At 42.6% G+C, this 20,807-nt stretch overlaps 1 protein-coding gene across 2 annotated transcripts in view; it reads left to right on the forward strand.

Moving 5' to 3' along the window:
- The window catches only part of LOC119652386 (sterile alpha motif domain-containing protein 5), a 558,631-nt gene that overhangs the window by 150,370 nt on the left and 387,454 nt on the right, over positions 1–20,807 (forward strand). The gene's annotated exons all lie outside the window — the stretch shown is intronic.

Raw genomic sequence — 20,807 nt, forward strand, 5'->3', positions numbered from 1 at the left:
CACTAGCTGGAATCGCTATAAAGAGGCACGGAAGGCTCCAAAGAAGAGCATAAGATCGGCCAAACGATCATCTTGGAGACGCTTTTGCGAAGAGACTAACTCTCTTGAGGCAACCTCAAAGCTGAAGCGGATTCTGGTCAAAGAACGTAGCCAGAAACTGGGTTATTTACGTTTACAGAATGGGAAGTACACAGAAAGCGATGAAGAAACGGCAAATCATTTGCTTGAAGTACACTTCCCAGGCAGCATCCAAAATCTAATCTCGGGGCCAACAGGTGCATACAGCCCTCAACCGAGAGACTGGAATCTGGCATGCAAAGTAGTATCACTGGAGCGAGTGAAATGGGCATTTAACTCGTTCCATAGATACAAGCCTGCAGGTCCGGATGGCATCATCCCTGCGCTAGTAATAGAAGGAATGGATGCCATGGGTCTACATATTCGGAATATATATCGCGCATGCCTAGCACACGCTTATATTCCAATTAAATGGCGGGATGTGAAGGTGTTGTTCATTCCCAAACCAGGAAAACCCACCTACACAGACGCAAAAAGCTTTCGACCGATCAGCCTAACGTCCTTTCTGCTAAAAGGACTAGAAAGACTAGTAGATCGGTTCATAAGGGATACACACATTCCTAAGTGGCCACTTCACCATAGGCAACACGCCTACCAGAAAGGCAAATCCGCGGAGACAGCACTCCATGAACTTACGGCAAAAATTGAAAAGGCGATGTCCGAAAAAGAATACGCCTTAGGCGCATTCATGGACATCGAAGGTGCTTTCAATTATGCCTCATTCGCGGCAATTTGTGATGCGGCAAGACAGCATGGAATCGAACCGCTGCTAATCAGTTGGATCCTTCACATGCTAGAGTGGAGAAAAATCCACATATTAGTCGGCCAGAAGTCTATTGAAGCAGGATGTCTCAGGGGCTGCCCAAAGGGAGGGGTTCTCTCTCCACTGTTATGGCTCTTGGTGATGGATACCCTGCTGTGGCTCCTGGAGGACAAAAAAGTCTTCGCGCAAGCATTTGCGGACGACCTAGCCGTAATAATTACCGGCAAGTTTGCGGACACAGTATGTGACCGCTTGAATGCAACTCTGCATGTAATCCACAGCTGGTGCCTTCGCAATGGACTCACGGTGAACGCTAGGAAGACTGGACTAGTTATGTTCACTAGGAACGTCAGGTGGGGTAACTATACGCTACCCACCTTAGCAGGGGCGGAAATCCAGCTGGCACAAACAGTCAAGTACTAAGGAGTACATTTCGACTCCAAGTTAATGTGGAAGCACCATATCCAGGAACAATATTAGAAATCCTGCAGATTGCTCTGGTGCTGTAGGAATGCGATAGCTAAGACCTGGGGACTTTCACTTAAACGGATATACTGGATGTATACATCCATAATAAAACCCGTTTTGATGTATGCATGCATCGTCTGGTGGCCGAGACTGAACTTTGCTAACAGCAGGAAGCTGCTAACGCAGATTCAGAGACTTGGTTGCCTAAGTATTACTGGAGCAATGAGTACTACGCCGACTGCGGCACTTGAAGCTATCCTAAATTTACCCCCATTCACTTCGAGGTGAAACGGAAAGCCGACGGGTCAGTCATGGAGGATGGATCGGGCGCAGGGTTGTTCTCGGAGAATCCGATTATAGAACTGGCCCGACCCCTCGGAAAAATGACGACCATATTCTAGGCGGAGATATATGCCATTTCATTGGCAGCAGAAGAATGTTTGCGACAAAAATGGAGGGGTCGCACCATTCGAATCTGTTCCGACAGTCGGGCGGCATTATCAGTACTAAATGGCAACAACATATCAAGCCAGTTGGTGTGGAGTTGTCATCAGGTGCTGCTGAAACTTGGCCGACTGAACGAAACATGCCTGATGTGGGTGCCGGGGCACTCTAACATCGCCGGCAATGAGGAGCCTGACAGACTAGCTCGCCGAGGGTCTGGATCCACAACGGTGGGCCAGAACCAGCCCTTGGAATCCGACCATCTACTGTCAAGTCTACTCTGAAGGGTGAAATTGCAAGATTCACGCAACCGAGTGGAGAAATTTGGACTCTTGCCGGCAAGCGAAAATCCTTGTGAAGGAGCCTGGGGTCACTAGAGCGGCATTTTTGTTGTTTCTTAAGAAGTTGGACATGAAAACCCTAGTAGGGCTTTTGACGGGACACTGCCCCTTAAACTACCATATGGAAAAGATTGGGGTAGTGGTTTCGGCTGTGTGCAGCCAATGTGAGGAGGAGCAGACGGCCCTGCACTTTTTATGCAGCTGCCCGGCATCCTCAGATCTCAGACGAAGACACCTTGGCAAGGTTTTCTTCAATGAAGAATCTGTGCACTCTCTGCCTCTGGAGAATGTTCTCAGATTCGCTAAAGCCTGCGAACACCGTAGGCGGGAAGCCATTGAATAGGCAACTACGGGGATAGTACAATGGGCCTAATAATAGCCTGAGTGCTCGGGGCTGCGGCTCCCCCCAGTTAACTAAACTAACTAACTAACTAACAAACTTCGTTGCAATGAAAGGGTATGCGAAGTACAGTAGTTTCCTAGGATAGATAGAATTCCACCACTACGTTGGTGAAGATAGAAAAGCTGTCAAATAGCAACGATACGACTACCATATATTGGTTCACGAAAAAACTTCTATCTGGTCGTATGCTTTTCGATGGTTATATTGCGGGCACGGCAGGCTCCTTGATAATGGGCCGGTGAAGAAGAAGAAGGAACACCTCACCACGGTTCTCAAGTGTAGAGCATCCGGTGAACTTCTAACCCATGATGATCCTTCTAGCTACCTTCAGACGCGGATACGGACGGCTTCCTAAACTGCAAGAAAATAATATTGGTCATCAATTCCCCAAACGCGACGGTCTTGATGATCCCCTGGGTAAAGTTTTTCGTAGGTGCTGCACTTACTTCCGCTTACCACATTTGGAAATCTCGGGAATGTGCTCAGTGCGTAGGAGTGACAGAATTTCTATATATTGGAAGCCTTGTTTCTGTCAACGGGGACATCAAACTTGATTCCGTTCCTATCATGAACGGTGCTAAATCTGCGTTCGTCTCCTTGTACAAAGTGAGCAGCATGTGGAAAAAAATGTTCTCTTGGTTTGAGATGAATAACAAGTAGAGAACTTGATTTTGTATATCGACCAGATATCCCTAGATATGCTGGTCGGAAGTGGCAGTATTACCTACCATGCATTGTGAAAGGACGGAAGGTCTATTGAAGGCTATACCGTACAATGGGTCCCACTATTCCAGGGTACCAGTGTGTCCCCTAGAAGTATGTGACGTAAAGCAAACAGGGTGGACGGAAGCTTCTCAGAAAAACATCGGGGAGCCAAAGCGCCTAGCCACAAATCGACAGTAATGGCGTATGGGTATGACTATGTCACCGTGTCATAAAATAATCAATTAAAAATACCCTTTATATGGGGAAATTGAAAATTAAATTTATTTTCGTTAGGGATAGAATTTTTTGGTTCAAAATTACGATTTAAGCTTGTTCAAACGGGTAGTAAATATTGCTGGCTGATAGTGCTATATTAATAACGTAGGTCCAATGAAAGAGGGTCAAAACTAGAATTCAAGTTGACTAGGTCAAATATTGGTCAAAATAGGGCAGTGCCAGCAATGCAATTCTATTAAATTGTCTCGTCGACACGCAACCAGACCACTAGAGGAGACCTTTGGTACACTTCAGTTCGTTTCGTGTAACTTACTAAATTCCGCAAGTGACCCCAATTTGGTGCAATAGGATCGCAGCACATCCTGAAATTTAGAAACGGGAATGTCATAAAGCGGACGCTGCATATTTGGTCTCATGTCCATATCCTTACTAATGCGCATTCTTACTTTGTACAAAACTCGAACATTTCGATGTCAAGGAACTTCAAAACATTAACAGTAACAACGATAAGGTGGAGAAAGTCTTGTGGAAGATGACAATCGATAAATTCTGACACTAGGTTTATATTTTTGCTATTTTTTTATACTTTATCCAATTAATAACGGCGTCTTACTGACACACCTGATATTCCTGGCTGCAATAATTGTGTACAAGCTGCTAATAAGTGTACGAGATCAGAAATCATCCGGTTGCAATTTGTCAGCACCAAGACACGAGAACCCATTCAGAGCCTTTGCTTAAATTTAATGCACAACAAAGCGCTCATAAAGCCTCTCTCTCGATCAAATCAATTGAGCACTCGTACAAGGAACGAACATCAAACAAATTTATCATCTAGGTAGCATGCATGCTGACTTTTGATATTCTGCGAGCAATTGTGTTGGAAACGCGAAAATGGGAACTTCTTTTTGCAAGGTAACCCGGTAGCTCTTTGTTTACCATCACCAGTTGTCCGCATTCCACAATTTCCGTACCTATTTGTAGCTTCATATCATTACAGGTCTAAACGTTCCTCCATTGCCCATTGCCGCTACCTTACAGCTGAGTAGAAATGCATCCGATTGCATACCAGCATGCTAAAGCACATAGCATTTCGATACTATATATATAAAAAAACGGTCATTGTTATTAAAATCGAGTTGGGAAGGAATTTTCGAAATTGGAAATGGGATCATGAAAAAAATGAAAGATGCTATATTGTTGGAAACAGGGAAAATGCTATGTTCAATCAAATACATTTCCCCAGTAGTTCGTCAGAAAATGAAGAAACAGAGGAAATTTACATGCCGTGAGACCGCGGGTACAAAAGGGCTTGGGTTTTAGAGACCTGGTAGAGAAACTACAGCTGAAGAGCAGCAAAGCAAAGATATTCTTTATAAAAGTAGAGCTGACGTATGTGAATATAATACAATTCGATTGGTCCCGTCTATCTGTTGAGTTTTCCTTCTTTTCTTGTCTTCTGCTAATTCTTTTGTTGAAGATATTGCATCCATACTGTTCGTCTGAGAGAGACTGAGTGATTGAGAGAATGAAACTGTGCTCCAGTTTCACTGCCTTCCTATTAATCGATTAAAAAGCGGTAGATCCACAGTAGCAGACAAACACAAAGCCAAACATAATCATCCATGACTCAGTCGGGATTTCAACTTGCAGCAATGAAATCAAGAAATTGACGCTTGATCAAGTCAACAGTCATGTTGATTTTTCTATTTATTTTTGTTGCTTCTGAAAGTCGTCAAAATCTTTCTGCAAAAAGTTCAAATTATTCTCGTCCTTTCAATCGAAAAGAAGGAGCTAGGTGAGTTTCATCTAAAAAAGTATTTATGATTTCACACAAATGTACGTGACAATTCCTGCCGGTCCTTTTCACGGCTTTTCTGAAAAATATCCAACACATATCCCCCTCCCCTCCGCAGTTCTCCCCAAATATCTTTTCGAAATTCAGTTTTTTTATCTCATTTTAATTACTCAATTTATCTACCACTAAAAAAATATCTCATTAAATAATCTCAACATAAATTATCCGCAGCCTCCGTAATTCATTCGATCCGGTAGGCAGAGGGTAATAATGTGACAAAAACACAACCGAAGATTAGGAGGAGGCTTTTTTCTTATTACTGTATTCACTTATAAACATGCCTAAAATAGGTTTATTTCATTTCTTAGCCGCATTGAAACGTCGGTTGCCCAAAGCCACAGAACAAAAGGAATGTAAAGAAATTATAATAAAATTCTTGAAAATGCCATTAAAAAAAGGTACCTCGAGATGAACGACAAAAACCTATAACATCAGGGTCGACGGTTAGTTCTTGTTAGATGTCTCCTGGCTGCCGGATATCGGTGACATTTTCACAAAAACTCAGAAAAAATGAGCACACTTTGCAGGTGCAAAATGCCATAACCATTAATAACAACTCTGGAGGTAGACAGAGTGTTGCTGTCCGGTTTAGCGTTGGATGCTCGTTAGAGAGTGTTATCATCACTAATTTGGTATCTGGGGCTGGATATTGTAGATACTACGAGGAACTGTAGTCCAAATTCGTTAAACTTTGACTAGTTTCAAAGGATGTGCTCCGATTCCGATTGGTAAGATGGGAGAGGTCATGTACACTGACGTTCTCCTTTCATAGAATAGAATTCACTCTTAACAAGAACTATCTATGTATCTACTATCTATGTATCTATAAGCCCCGATTAGACGGATTTCCATCTGACGGCAGCACTGCCTTTACGGTCATTTAACAAGCCACTGAAAACAGCAGCAGAATAGGGAGCAATGAGCTATACGACCCGGGAATCATGAACATGAAAATATCAAGATGTCGCATCAAGATAATGACCGGGCGCATATAATAAAATAGAAATCTTTTATTTGTTCGCGTAATTGCAATATCTAAGTCTGTTCGTGTCAGCCGTATAAAATCGCGGCAATTGGCCTTATATTGTGAGCTTTGGACATGCTATATGGAATCATTAGTGGTTGAACATAATCCGCAGTCCACCCACTATAAACCTGGATTTACACCCACATTTCGATAAAAATATCTTTTCCTGTTAACTTTGTTCTGGCGGGAAATGATATCTATTTTTGTGCTGTGTAGTATTGCGGATTGAAAAGGAACGTGCAGTCATTAAATGCCCACAACATAAAATTTCAATAAAGTAGCAACCTTGGGCTCGAATTTTGTGTAATTTTTTAATATCTAGATAGCTTCTGAGCAATTCTTTTCAAGCACCAAGTACAACGTATGCGAGAAGGAAACATAATTGTTAAGGATAAAAATATGATACTTCCAGACGCGAATGGCTTGAGGTTAAAACTTTGTTGGGGAAAAGATAGTCAATTGGATTATTATGCAAGCAAAGGAGGCCATATTATCAAAAATTTATAAATCTTTGGCTCCATTTTCTTGTTATCCCAAATAAAAAGGCATCTTGGTCCTTTTTCTCCAGTTTCATAGCCTCCTCGTGTTCTCAAAATTGGGAAAAAGCAATCTTGATTTTTGGTGATTATACTATCATGAAGTTCCTGCGTTCCGTTGTAGATCCAATTCCTTCTGTTCACCCACGCTTCAGACAATCGCATAATGAATTATCAAAAAAATGTTTTTCAGGTATGACCTGAATTTCGCCTTTGTGGTGCCTTTTATTCTATCAAAACACGCTTGTGTGGTCTCCTTGCACCCAACAATCCCTTCAGTATCTTAATTATCTTTTGGTCTTGGGCAACTGGAAGTCATAAAGACTTCAATTAGGGAAGGTCTCGCGGTCAAATAAAGACACAGAGTTGAACCTTTCTTTCGGCCGTTGGACTCCTTAAAAGCAATTGCCTTAACCAGAAAAAAAAATTAACCACAATCGAGCATGGGGACCACAATGAAAAGGACAAGGAACAAGTTAGACGATAACAAAAATGACCAAAAATTATGCTGCGACATGAATAAATTACATAAAGAGTAATAGAGCTAATAGGAAACTCCCCCCAAATTGGAGCTCCCGCATTGCGAAGGAAACAAGAAGACCAAAAAAATCTTTTGAACGTCATTTTTCGTCTGCGTTGGAATTTCCAAGGAGTATGAGTAATTGATTCAATGGTGGAAGGTGTATGGCTAAATTATAGGGTGCTGCCCGTGCCATTATTTACACAACTCGCAAGTTTTCACTTTTCGTGTGAAGTGCTGTCGGGTAGTGTGAGGCAGTGCTGATTAGCAAAGTTCGGCACAAGTAGTTGTTGCTTGTTTCCTTCCTGAATTCTCAGGTTTCATAGTTTGATTTGATTGTGACGCGATATCGTCGGGAAAATTGGTCTGAAATGAGGGGGTTTTAAGTCAGCTAATAATAGAGTAATTGAATATTTCTAGCGCTCAGTCAAATAAGATTGAGTCATGATTAGTGGGAGTCGACTTTGGGGTGGAGACGAGTCAATGGGATTTTCTAATTATGAATGATTTGGATGTACGTTTCCCTGAAAGTATTTACTTGTTAGATGTTGTTCTATTTCTACCTCGATTAGTTGAATCAATCAAGTTTTCGAAATGATGAATGAACTTTACCTACTTTGGTATTAGCGAATTTTTCCGGCTCTGGTTGACAACTATATTATATGGAACAGATACACAGGATAATATCTTTAAAGCTAAGATAAAAGGTTTGACTCTCCTTTATGAAAAAGATATCCTTATTGAAGAATATTACCCTAGTCACCATAGTTTGTGCTCGAAAAAGGAAAGTTTGATTTTGCTAGCCGGTTATAAACCACTTCATCGACGTCTTCTCCTATATATATTTGAAAAGCGTGGCAACTCATATCTTTTCGAGCTGAAAGTATACAGTAAGCTGCAACTGTCAAATTATACAATAAATTCAAAATTAGTTGTCCTTCAATATTAGGAATATATTACATTGTTCTGTTTTTTTTTTTAAATTTTGAATGAAGGGGCGGGGAGGATTACACCTTCTTGACGCATTTTAAAATTGGAACATGAAAACGCAGGAATATCATTATCCCACATTGGGCGCCTTATAAGACTACCTAAAATTCACTCGAAGGGCCACTGGAACCTTACGTTACTATTACGTTTCAGCTATGTATCTTACCTACATTAGATAAAAATGATTGCAAAAGACGGAAAATCCTGAGCGATCATCCGCAACTGGAAGATCTTGATGAATTGACTCCTGCTGCTGGTGGGGGCAGTCAGCTCCACTCTGCATTGTGGACGAAAAGGCCTCTCTGTCTTCACTACTGTTGATTGACTTTAGCTTAGTGCTGGAACTTCGACGGTTGAATCGTTGTCGTTATCCATCGGGACTAGGAAAAATTCAAGGAATAATATCGACAGTCAAGTATTTGTCTGGCTTATTTGATGCCCACGTGCGTAGTTCCTAGACTCCATCGCGAATACGGAACCGTTTGTATGAAACGGGATTCTACATTGACTGATTTGTCCTCCACTCTAGGGTTGCAGTCAGCCACCAATCCCTATTCGTTCCGCGTGCTGACCACCATCGAGCAACGAAGAAGAAACAGCTACTCGTATGTGATCCTCACTCCACAAATGGTAATCAAACCCAACCTAAATGTTTCCATGGCTATCTAACGTCACTATTATTTCCAGGAGTAAGTAAGACACCGGTTGAGGTGAAAGCCACAATAGTTAACATTATCACTTCGTTATATATTGATTTCATTTTTCGGAACCTGGAAGGCGCAGTTTTCGGATTGTAATAAACATGTGCTTTCTTTTATGTGAATTCTCCATGTCGATGGCCAATTTTTTTTTTTAATGGGTGGAGGTGGAAATCTTAGAAAGACGCTGCTGCGCCAGGTTGCAGCAGTGTGCGGGATTCGCACCCACTAAAACCACCCCCACTCTTCCGCCCCTCCCCGCGGGACCACCGTGAAGTATTACTTCGCGGGGGAGGCTCTGGTTCGCTATACCAGCTCGTCCATGTCACGCCTCCGTCGCGCCGCCTTCCGAGCTCGATCCAGCTCCAGGAGTTTTGTTTGCACCACGGCTACTGCCTCATTTACCGCCATCCAGTTTTCCTCCGACTTCAGCATCTCTTCCACCAGGTTGGAGGGCTCGATGTCCGCCCCAAAGATGAAGAAATCTGGGACAATGGAACATAACGTGCTCCGGGTCCTCGGGTGTAGCACCGCATTCAGGACAGTTGGGAGAATCGTCCAACTCGAAGCGATGCAAGTACTTCCTATAGCCACCGTGTCCCGTAAGGAACTGTGTCAGGTGGTAATCCAATTCTCCGTGCTTTCGGTTGACCCATTTTTCGATACACGGGATCAATGTATGGGTCCACCTGCCCTTGTCGGAGTTATCCCATCGTTGTGCCACTTGCCACTTGCCACACAACTCTCTCCTGATGGCTTTTCGGAAATCCGCATTCACCTCGGCTGGATTTGCCTTCCGTTTTTCGTAGAGCCAGTGTGCCTCGCCCGCTAGAAGATCTATAGGGATCATTCCTGCGATGACACACACTGCCTCCGTCGACGCCGTCCTAAATGCGTTGCTCACCCTTAGCGCAATTGGCTGGTATGCCGAACTTTTCTCCTCCGCTGCGGTTGACAGCGTGGTTCAACGCTCACGCCCAGACGGGGGCCGCGTAAAGCAGGATCGACCTCACCACTCCCGCGATGAGTATCCTGCGACTCTACTTCGGCCCTCCCACGTTAGGCATCATCCTTGCAAGGGATGAGCTGGCATTTGCTGCCTTCTCTCGAGCATAATCCAAGTGTCCCTTGAAATTCAGCTTGGCATCGATCATCACCCCCAGGTATTTGACAACCGATTTTGAGACGATCTCACGATTACCAACCTGGATGGTAACCGTGTTGATCTTCCTACGGTTGGGAATGAGGACCGCCTCCGTCTTTTCGTCCGCCAGGTCCAGCTTGGCCATTCGTAACCATGACTTGATAGTATGAATGGCTTCATTTGAATAAAGCTCCACGTCCTCGGGATGCTTTGCAATTGCAACTACCGCCAGGTCATCCGCAAAACCAATCAGTGTTGTCTCCTCCGGCACGCGAAGGCCAAGCACTACGTCGTACATTATGTTCCACAACAGCGGTCCCAATACAGAACCTTGAGGCACACCTGCTGTCACAATGTACTCCTTCGGCCCGTCGTCCGTCTCGTAACAGAGAAGTCTGTCCGAAAAGTAACTCTCGATAAGCCGAGCCAAGTAGCTAGGAACACCCAGTTTGGCCAAAGCGCCCTTAATCCAGCCCCAGTTGACTGAGTTAAAAGCATTTTTGACGTCCAGCGTCACCAGAGCACAGCATTTGCCCATGGCCATCGCATTTCGAGCCAATTTCACGATCTTTGCTACTGCATCGACCGTAGAACGGGCACGCCGATGACAAATGCTCTGTTTCTTAAGATAAGATGCCAAAAATCTGGAGGGGCTCCCTGGGTTATGGTGGGAGCTAAAGATCACGGTGTTCAGTGAAGCTGGATATAAGTAGGCAAATCGGAGACATACCATAAATCATATGCAGCAGTACTCCTAGAATGCTTACTTGAGATGTTCGCCAGGGGATGCTATGAGTGTGAAGCTTTTTTAAAATGTTCAATAATGTGGCTTTGCAATATTTTGTTGTTAGAAACTTGCCCTATTGTCAAGAAAGTACCGTGAACCTATTCTGCTGTGCCGTAAAGAAGCCGAAGTGCGAATCATTGATGTTAGCAATTTTTCAAGAACCTTTTATAGGAAATAAGCAGATGATGAAAATACGCTGACAAACAGTGCAGCTTCACTGAAGTGTCCCGTCCATACTCGCTTAGGCACAGCGAGTCAGGGTCGGGACACAACAGTTGCTTTGAGTCATTACCAGAATTTACACATGCCCTATAGTTAGCTGGTAAGATCGCATCAGAACCCGAAAAAGAGAACGAGACGATAATGAGAAATATTACAAAAACGCACGCAAAGGTAAATTTATAGAGGAAGAGGCAAACCTTGCCGTTCAACCGTAACCCTCAAGTCTCAAACAGAGCAGTTAATAAGGAAGATCCACATTCGATCGCATCCTCAATCAATGTCGCGTAAGGAAGATATGCTTAAAAATGATATTGGGTTCTATGGGAATCCAGAGGAAAAGGGGAAAAACGACCTTCAAATTAAATCCGATTTCTCGTAATGAAATCTAGCATATGTTTGGAGACAATTAGTAATGATGATAAAGATAGCCAAACAGCTGAGATGGTCGAAATCCACCACTAGGAGAGAACTATTCGTGAAGACCTAACGAACTGACGAAATTGACTGTTAAGGTTCGTTTGTAAATAATGCAGCTACTCTGAAGTGCCCGCCTGCTAGCCGGGGGAGGGCTTGTTATGGACATGGTCGAAAGTCAATGCAATCTTGTCCTTGTTTTACTCTAACAATTTTTGCCTTCAGATATTCCGAATGCTTACCCTCTGGCAGCTATATTTAATGGCGTTGGGGGTAATAGGGTTCCTTACCTGGTCTGTGTTCTTTAAGATCAAGTCAAAAGGGGTGAAATCGCTCAGGAGCCGAGCTGTTTGGATTACATAATGAATGGTGGAAGTAGGAGATTTTTGGGGCAATAATTTTTTTGTATCGGAGCATTTGCCCCGTTGCGGTTAATAGCTGCTCGCAAAGCCATTTGCTTGGCAAAGGTCACTTCGTTCTTGCCTTGCCTTCCAGCGTTGAACATTGCTGATTGGTTAGAGGACTGTCGATGGAAGCGTGCTGAAACTATGCCTCCCTCGAGGCGGACAGACACAGTCAGAGTGTCAACTTAAAATCAGAATTGATCCACTGGGAGATGTAAATAACTAGACGCAATAGGAAGCAACTTGTTCCCAAAATATTTGTATATGTGCACCAATATCGCGAAGAAGAAAATTTGTCTAATTATCATACTTACAGTTAGACCACTGGGAGAGATTCTTCAGCCCCTCTGAAATTTAGACCCCAAAAATGTAAAATTTACATTGCGCGGTCGAAAGACAAGGATGGCCTCTTCTTTATGGTGAGAGGTGGCCCAACTGGTAATCTTTCATTAAGTAATGAGATTCTCTCAGAAGAGACACCATTCAGGTTTCTGGAAGTTCTTCGCCGGGTGAAAATGCCTGGACTATTTCTTGGAAACCAGAAGATCAAGGTAAGAAGCAGACGATGTAATAGGAGACTCCCCGGTGTGATGGTATTCGCCTTAGAGTGGGCTGGTTGGAACTCTAATCGATATTGGGTATGCCGCCTTATCAAAACTGCCTCTTCTGTGTTGGCACGTTTTTAGGCCATTTACAATTCTGGACGCAAATGTTCACGGAGGCCCTGTGATGCCTTCCTCAGGCAACGATATTAATTAGTAGTAGTAGCAGCGTGATAACTAGTTGAAATGACATCGCAGGACAAGGACTATTATTAGCACCTGGTCCTGACAGAAAATCCAGTTAGGTCTGTCAATTCTCGGCGAGAGAACTGTTTAAAGTCAATCAGCAAATTTTAACTAATAAAACTAGAAAAGAGCTCAATGTTTGGTTAGAAATTTTTTAGAGTTTTGCCCATACATTACAGGGGTTTTCTCGTGTAGATCAGATTTCTACTTTTTTCGGTCATGGGCATGGATTGGGTGGAGCAAAATTACCATCTAGTATATCAAGTTATGGTTGCTTCGGTCGATCTTGCGGTCGTTTCTTGTCGACTTCGATTTTCAGGTCAATCTTAGTTATTGAGTTCTTATCAGCAGGATTTATATGGCCATACTAACAGAGACGCCTCTTTCATAATTTTACTTGTTGAATTGGTCGCCTTCATATTTAACCAATTCGGATGTGACTCCATCGGTTCCTGGAGACTTACGATTTTTAAGCCGATGATTTGCACAGACTGTTTCTTCTATACTTGTTGGTGGCAACATTTGTCCGTCGTTTTCAGTTGGCGTGAGCTCCAACTTGCCGATGTTCGGGTTATTCAGTAGTTCATCAAAATACTCAACCCATCGCGCCAATATGCTCATTCTGTCGGAAATCAGATTTCCTTCTTTGTCTCGGCAGGATGAGCATCGAGGTGTATAAGCCTCCATTCTGCTGACTTGTTGGTAAAACTTGCGCGCCTGGTGCGGTTGCTCCCTGTACTATTCTCGTTCAAAAACTTGTTGGTTCTCTCAGGCTTCCTTTTTCAGTGGCTTCCTTTTTCAGTCTGTGAAGTCGCTTCTTCGCTCGACGGAGTTCGTGATAAGTCTCTGCGCGTGCCCGCGTTCTTTGAGAATGCAACATTAGATGGTAGGAGGCATTCTTTCGTTCCGTAGCGAGCCTAGAGTCATCGTCAAACCAGCCGTTCCGACTTTTCTTCCGGCTGGGGCCAAGTATCCAATGATAATGTTCTTTAATTGATTGTGGAGGTCATTTGTTGATGCTTCATTTCCGGGATCTCTCTTGACTGCGGTTATTGCGGCATCTATTTCCCTTTTATAGATGTTGCGGAGGGCTGTGTGGTGGATGGGTTCAGTCTTAACTCTTACTTGATTGTCAGTGGGGATTGTGGGTGGTGTCGTAATTCGAGCCCGGAGCACCATGCCAACGAGAGAGTGATACGAGTCTATACTGGCCCTCCCTATGTGTTCTGACATTCATCAATTCTGAGAGGTGGCGGCGTTCAATCAAGATTGTCAATTTGGTTGAAAGTGGTCCCGTATGGAGAGGTACACGTATGTTTGTGGACGCTTTCCGCGCAAACCAAGTACTTTCAACAACCATTTCGTGTGATACTGCCCTATGTAAGCTATGGGAGCCGACGTATCACTTGAATACCGGCTCCGTCCCTAGTTGGCTGTTGAAATCTCCAAGTATGATTTTGATATCATAATTAGGACAGGCTTCGAGGGTCCGCTCAACTGTCTCGTAGATTTTGGTATCATATCTAGGACAGGCTTTGAGGGTTCGTTCTCCGACTCTGCAGTCTCCTCTTTGGGGGCGTGAACGTTAATTGTTTCTAAATTTTCCTCGCAAGCGCAGAGTGCATAGCCGTTCGCTTATGTTTTCAAAGCCGATAACAACAGGTTCCATTTTTTGGCTGACTATGAAGCCTACTCGGAGCACATGGTTTACTGGATGGCCGCTATTATATATGGTGCAGTGACTCTTCTCCAGGAAACCGGTCCTTGTCCAACGCATCCCCTGCAATGTTGTTACATCAGCCCTATATTGGGACAGGTTATCGGCTGGCTGCTTGGCAGGTCCATCTCGCTCCATCTCGCGTCGAAGTTGTTATTCCTTTGTCCAGGTTCGTCGTTGTGTAATCCGTCCAGTCCGAGGCTCCTGTTGTGGCTTCGCAATAAGTTGTTTTCCATGTAGGGTTGTCAGCCCTACCCAACCCCCAACCTGGGGGAACAGTCGGTACAATTTGTCCCGTTTTTAGGCGCTGGAGACTCGCCTTCATCCTTCTCCGTCTGCAGCTTTTCGTTAAGAAAGAGCTCCCAGCGGTCATTACGTGGAGGTGAGCTAGTGTTTGGTAGTAGAGCTGTTGATGTTGGTTCAGCAGCCATTTCCCAGGTTTTATGCTCCATCGTGGGTACCAATCCACGTTTTGCCCTGGGACCTATACTACCTTTAAATGTTAGAAAGAAATTAAGGGTTAAGATACAGTCGAACAATATCAATTTTTTTGTAATTCACTAGGAAAAACCTTAACTTTCTGACTCATCTCTTTGAATTTAGTTTACCAGATAATCAATTCATCATAGCGCAGGACGCAATGAAGGAAAATCTTTACGATATTGTTTACACATTGCATTGTAGGATTCTCACTCTGCTCACAGTTTGTGGTGCCATTTCTCTGATAGTAGTCTAAAAAATGATTTTGTCCTAAAACATCTTACTGACTTTGCAGGTACAGCAAGAAATAACTCATCGTTTATATTAAAACTGACCCAAACGAAAATTTGCGAGACCGTCACGTATGATTAAAATGACCTTCATCCCCCCACCCCGAGTTCTATAGTATTTCAAACCTCGTGTGTAATTATCGTGTGTTGAATTACCGTCATAAATCATTCGTATAAATATTTCGGGGCGCAAGCTATTACTTCAACATGATTTTAATGTCGGCTGAACACTCGTTGGCATAATATCAAAACGCTGTACCTCCTGGTCTCAAAGGCGTATTAAGGGAGCTCTTTCGCCAGCTTATCCCACATAAATACATCTACAAGCGCACATTCCGAAAGTACAGATGGGTTAGTTACTAAAACACACACAAGAATAAATTAACATCAAACATTACTGAAATTGCTCTACCTCATAGCAAATAATTAAAACCGACATCATTAAGGAAAGACATGATAAGGTCGCGTAATACTTGGGGATACATATGTCTGTAATGTGATGGAGATGCTCTCTGTTGCCCCCATTTACCTTACAGCCTTAGAGCATTATACCCTTAAAAGATCCGGATTGTGCATATCCCAACATATGAGATACATTTGCTAAACGCTCATATTTAATTAGAAATGGGCAAATTTATAGCATGCACGTAAGATATGACGAAAAGGATATCGGAGACTCGTGTCCCGTAAGCGGAAATGTTATTCAGCTTGATGGAATCCAGTGCATTTGGGAAGACAACATATAAACTAGCGTTTCAAAATATTTGTTCCTTTTAAAATTTAGAATGGATTGTATCTATGAAGGTTTTCCATCCTGTGCGAGCTGGCAAGTGGGGTGGTTTGCAGGGACTAAATAGTGGTAACCATCAGTGAAGCTTTCTGATGGAGAACCGCTCACAAATTGTAAGAAACGATTGAGGGCGGGAATACTTTTAGGGCATAAAAATCCTTACTAGCATTTTACATCAGTAATTAAAAAATTTTATTCAAATTAATGTATAAAATATAGAAAAATTCCGAAAACTAAAATATGTCAAAACATGACTTCGAATTTTACATTTGAGGTTTGGCCGTTGACCCAATTTTTATGGAAAAGATAATTTCCGTTTATAGTGTGCTGATGTACTTATGACTGCTTACATATATCTATCTATATTCAAACCTAAGACGAAAAGACTGTAAAAGGATCCGTTTAAAATCACCTTCCAGCCATTTAGCTAGACCATCGCATCGACATTGAAGAGTGACACACGGTCTGTATATGCTTGCTGTCTAGAAATGCCCTTCAATCGTTTGATCTTTACCCCAGAAGAATCCTTTTGTAATTTCCGTAACACGTAGACACACTATAATATTATATAACGAGCTGTTTTCCAAAAAAAACTTACCATCAACGTGCACGTTAGATACGTGTATGTATCTGAATGCTTCAGTAGACAGAATGGTTCGATAAATCCCTAAGGCAAACAGGATTTTGACCTTTAATATGGCAAGGCTGGTGAACGGATATGGAGACGGATAAGAAGGAGCCAACATCCTTTGGACAATTTATACACAACATAGTTTGGAACACATACAACCCATTCGTCCATTCTTCAATCCTTCTTAGAGCGGTCACTTTGGGAGTGACGCGACAAACATGTTTCCCATACGGAATTAGATCATGTTAAAATGATTTTGAATTCATGCGAAGGATAAGAGTACGTTGAATCTAATTCCTATATGTGGATGGCAGGGAATGGAAAGGGTTATGAAATTCAATGGGTAAGTACTTTAGTTTGGTGCATTAATAGGGGACAACATGCTTTTAGAATCAAGTCAGTTGCATTTATTTTTGATTTGATTCAGGAAGAATAGGGCGATGGAAGGACAATCAAGATACAAACCAAAGATACAAAAGGGGTCGCAGTTTTTAATTAATTTACCAAACATTATAGATGAAATTTTATATTTAGGGATTAACCGTTGACACAATCAATTGAAAAGAGTGAAATCAAAAGAAAATTAACTAACTTCCGAAAATGGTCATGGTCAGTAGTCCAAAACTTCTCATTTATTTCGTTCCTAAATCAACAAGGCGAATACAATGAGTTTAGCTTCTGACATATTAGATTTTTTGCTCAGGATTCCGCCGCCAGTTTTCTGGAAAATTCTTTAATTACTATATATTTTTGATCCGCCAGCTTTTTCCCCTTATAGTAAACAATTTTCTTAGAATGAAAAGTGTTCATGATGAATATCATGAATCATGATCATATTCTCAATGTTCTTGCTTGAAATGATGTCCGCAGTCCTCTCTAAATTTAATACATATGTTTCTGTATCTCAGTTATTCAATATTGTATCTATTTACTACTATTCCGTACGATGGTGGCGGTTGTCGAGCATTGGATGGATGGACATGTGTGAATGTTTATTCTTGTAAATACCGATATTTCGGGAACTACTTACTCCCTTCATCAGTGCTAACAAGAAACGAAAACGAAACAACAAGTTTTTTATTATTTCGGCTGTCAAGTGCTTCCTTCACAATGGGTTAAATCTGAGAGGACCCCGGATTTTAACTCCTTCCAAGTGGTTAGTGCGTACCATCTCGAACCGGGCTTTTTCGCAACTCATGCGTCACTTAGATTAGAAAAATCTGAAAGAGCATAAAGCCCAACCCAATCGCTAGTGCTGAGATTCCTAGCAGAACTGTGGTTCGGATCTGACTGCCAGAGGTTCGCATTGACGACTAGCGACTAGTTGGGGTGGGTGGTGTTTAGAAAGGACCGGTTTTCATGCTTCTGATAATTGGTGCTGAAAGAATTGGGAAAGGTGGACTATAAAATGCTTGTTAGCACTGATGAAAGGAACAAGTGGTTCCCGAAATATCGGTATTTGCAAGAATAAGCATTCACACCAACGAAAAAGAAACAAAAAGTTTTTATTTTTTCAAATAATTAATCGTTGGAAACACCGCATAATTACATTGAGACTTAGAGGTTGGTTATTGCACAGGTGGTATTTAGCTACCGTGAGAACGCAGTCCAAGAGGATGTAGGAGGGCCCTTCTTCATTATAAAGTCTCATATTGGATCTTCATTTAGATCTCTACTCTAAATTCTATTAGAAATGAAATCCCATGCTGCCAGAAAATGGGTTAAGCTCCATCTGGACTTGGTGGAAATGGGTTTATCGCCCTTCACATCACAATAAAGTATACAAATTTCAAATTGTCGCCAACCACCTGTAATGCAACTTAAGGGAATTGAGATGACCAAACAATCATCATGAGGAGCTGAAGACGACCTAGAGAGAAGAGCTATTCCGAAAACCTAAAAAGTTGGCGCAATTGACCGTGAAGGTCCGCTCGCAAATACTGAAGCTCCATCGAACCGTTCGGTCGACACGTGCTTACACGCCTCTCTCCTAGCCAGGCTCGGCAATGTGGGAGGGGGAGGGTCCTTTGAGCGCTACGATCCATCACGTGTCATTATTTAAAATTTACGCGTCTATGTCAGTGCGTGGGTCCGCACCGGATCTTGAAAATAATGACATAAACGTAGGGATTCGCGTAAGTCTCGCGAGCTATACCAAAACAGGAGCTAAAACCTGGAAAATGAAAAAAGAAAACACAAACGATGGCGCAACCACGCGCGTGGAGCCATAAATCTCCGGATCCGAGTGCGGCGATCGAGGGGGAGAGGATCCACGACGGTTCACAGTCTCGCTTCCTGTTTTTTTTTGCCTCAGGTGGTTACTGATTATATTATCCTTCATACCCTCCGGCCATTATTCTGGATGATGTCCTTAGTTTGTTCGAGTTTTGCGGAGTTAAGAAGGAGGAGAAAAGAAGGAAGTTCTCAAATTGACGAGGGAGCTAATTCATAAATAGCATTATAGTCATGTTTATTTCCCTGTGCTTGCTCTTGCGAAATGCCGGTAGCAGAGACCAACAGCACTTGCAATATTAGAGACTGTAATCTCCAAGTTGCTATTGTTCCGCTTTCGTCGGACGGTTTGCGTATTTTTTACCATCACAACTTTTAAATCTTATCCAAAAAGATTCCAACTGGAGCCTCTCGCTGCTGGCTCGCTTCACGCCGTTGCTCCTCCTTTCCTTTCCTCACGATTCCTTGTCTAACGAAACAAAAGACACTTCTGCATGTGGCTGGCGTATTGCCTAAATTCTTCTTTTCTGAAACGGATAATATACTCAACGCCAGAATTCAGGCGTTTCTCAACTGTTCCGAATCTCTATTTATCTCACTTTGCCCGGAATTTTCACAACCATACGAAACTTTGAATGCCTACAGTCACAATGTCACCACTGCACTCCGGTCATTGACTCTTCACCAGCCGTTCATCAGCTGTCCAACATGAACTGGTCCTGGTAGCTAACATGGCCTTGAACTTCCGGAGTTCATGTTGCCAACAACATACGCAGTACTTTGACGGATGCGACAGATCTTCCCTTTCTGACACGATCAATTCGCCCGAAAGCATTCAATAATTGCACACTATAGAATTAATTATCTGACCAAATTAATCCTAAAAAAAGGCAAATGAAATTCCGCTCCCGTTGCGAAGGCGCGGGCACTACACATCCTATTGTTCAGAAATGTTTCGTCTAAATGGATCCCGCAAGCCATTCTTATTGCAGAGTCTAGATAGCGGGTTCTTAGATATTAGATATCAGAGGTTTTCTCTCCAGTTTTGTGCATACTTGATTAGGCCTTTTCAGTCTCTCAACGGAATTAGCTAGATTTTTAGTCAGAGTCCTCTAGAAGCGTTCACGAAATTTCACTTTTACGATTTTTGAAAGTATCCAAACAGGCATAATAATTTTTGTAAAACTGACAAAGAAAACAACTTCCGGAGATGCCAGCATTCCTGCTCTACTGTTCCGCGCCAAGTGTGCTTGGGGCGACCCACTCGTAGGTCATCTAAGTAGAGTCGAATCTTCTTCATGACGTAGCCCGCAACGCAGTTGTCGTCCTTCTTTAATCTGTGACCTATCCACTACTGCATTTATTTTTCAAATCTTTATGTTATCAAAGATCTGTTTCGATATCATAAACTGACTGTAAAAGCATTCCAAGAGCTGTCTAGCAGTGGTTTAAGGTCAGTTGCAAGACTCTTATTTTTCACTAAACTGCCCTGCAAGTTTTACTGATAATACCTACTTTCTAATCAAAATGCGATCCTTGACTTTTTGTGGAGTAACCAATTTGGGACATTATTGCAATCCTTTGGTAGACAGCTTTCTCCACAGCATCATTGGAACAGTCCCAGACAGTATTAAGGGTTGATATGAGTTTTCCCCATTCGTTAGAAGTCGCGCGATTTGAATCATCTTTAGTGGTTGCGACACTTGAAAACATAGTGGGTTATCTACGCTCCCTCATATGTTTCTCTTGGACTCTTAACATCTCCAACTAGTCCTAACTCTTCTCGAGAGTTGCACAGATTTCATCTCCTATTGTTCTCTAATGGTCTAGATGGTTAACG

The sequence above is a fragment of the Hermetia illucens genome, chromosome 3 (assembly GCF_905115235.1).
Source record: "Hermetia illucens chromosome 3, iHerIll2.2.curated.20191125, whole genome shotgun sequence".
NCBI lineage: Eukaryota > Metazoa > Arthropoda > Insecta > Diptera > Stratiomyidae > Hermetia > Hermetia illucens.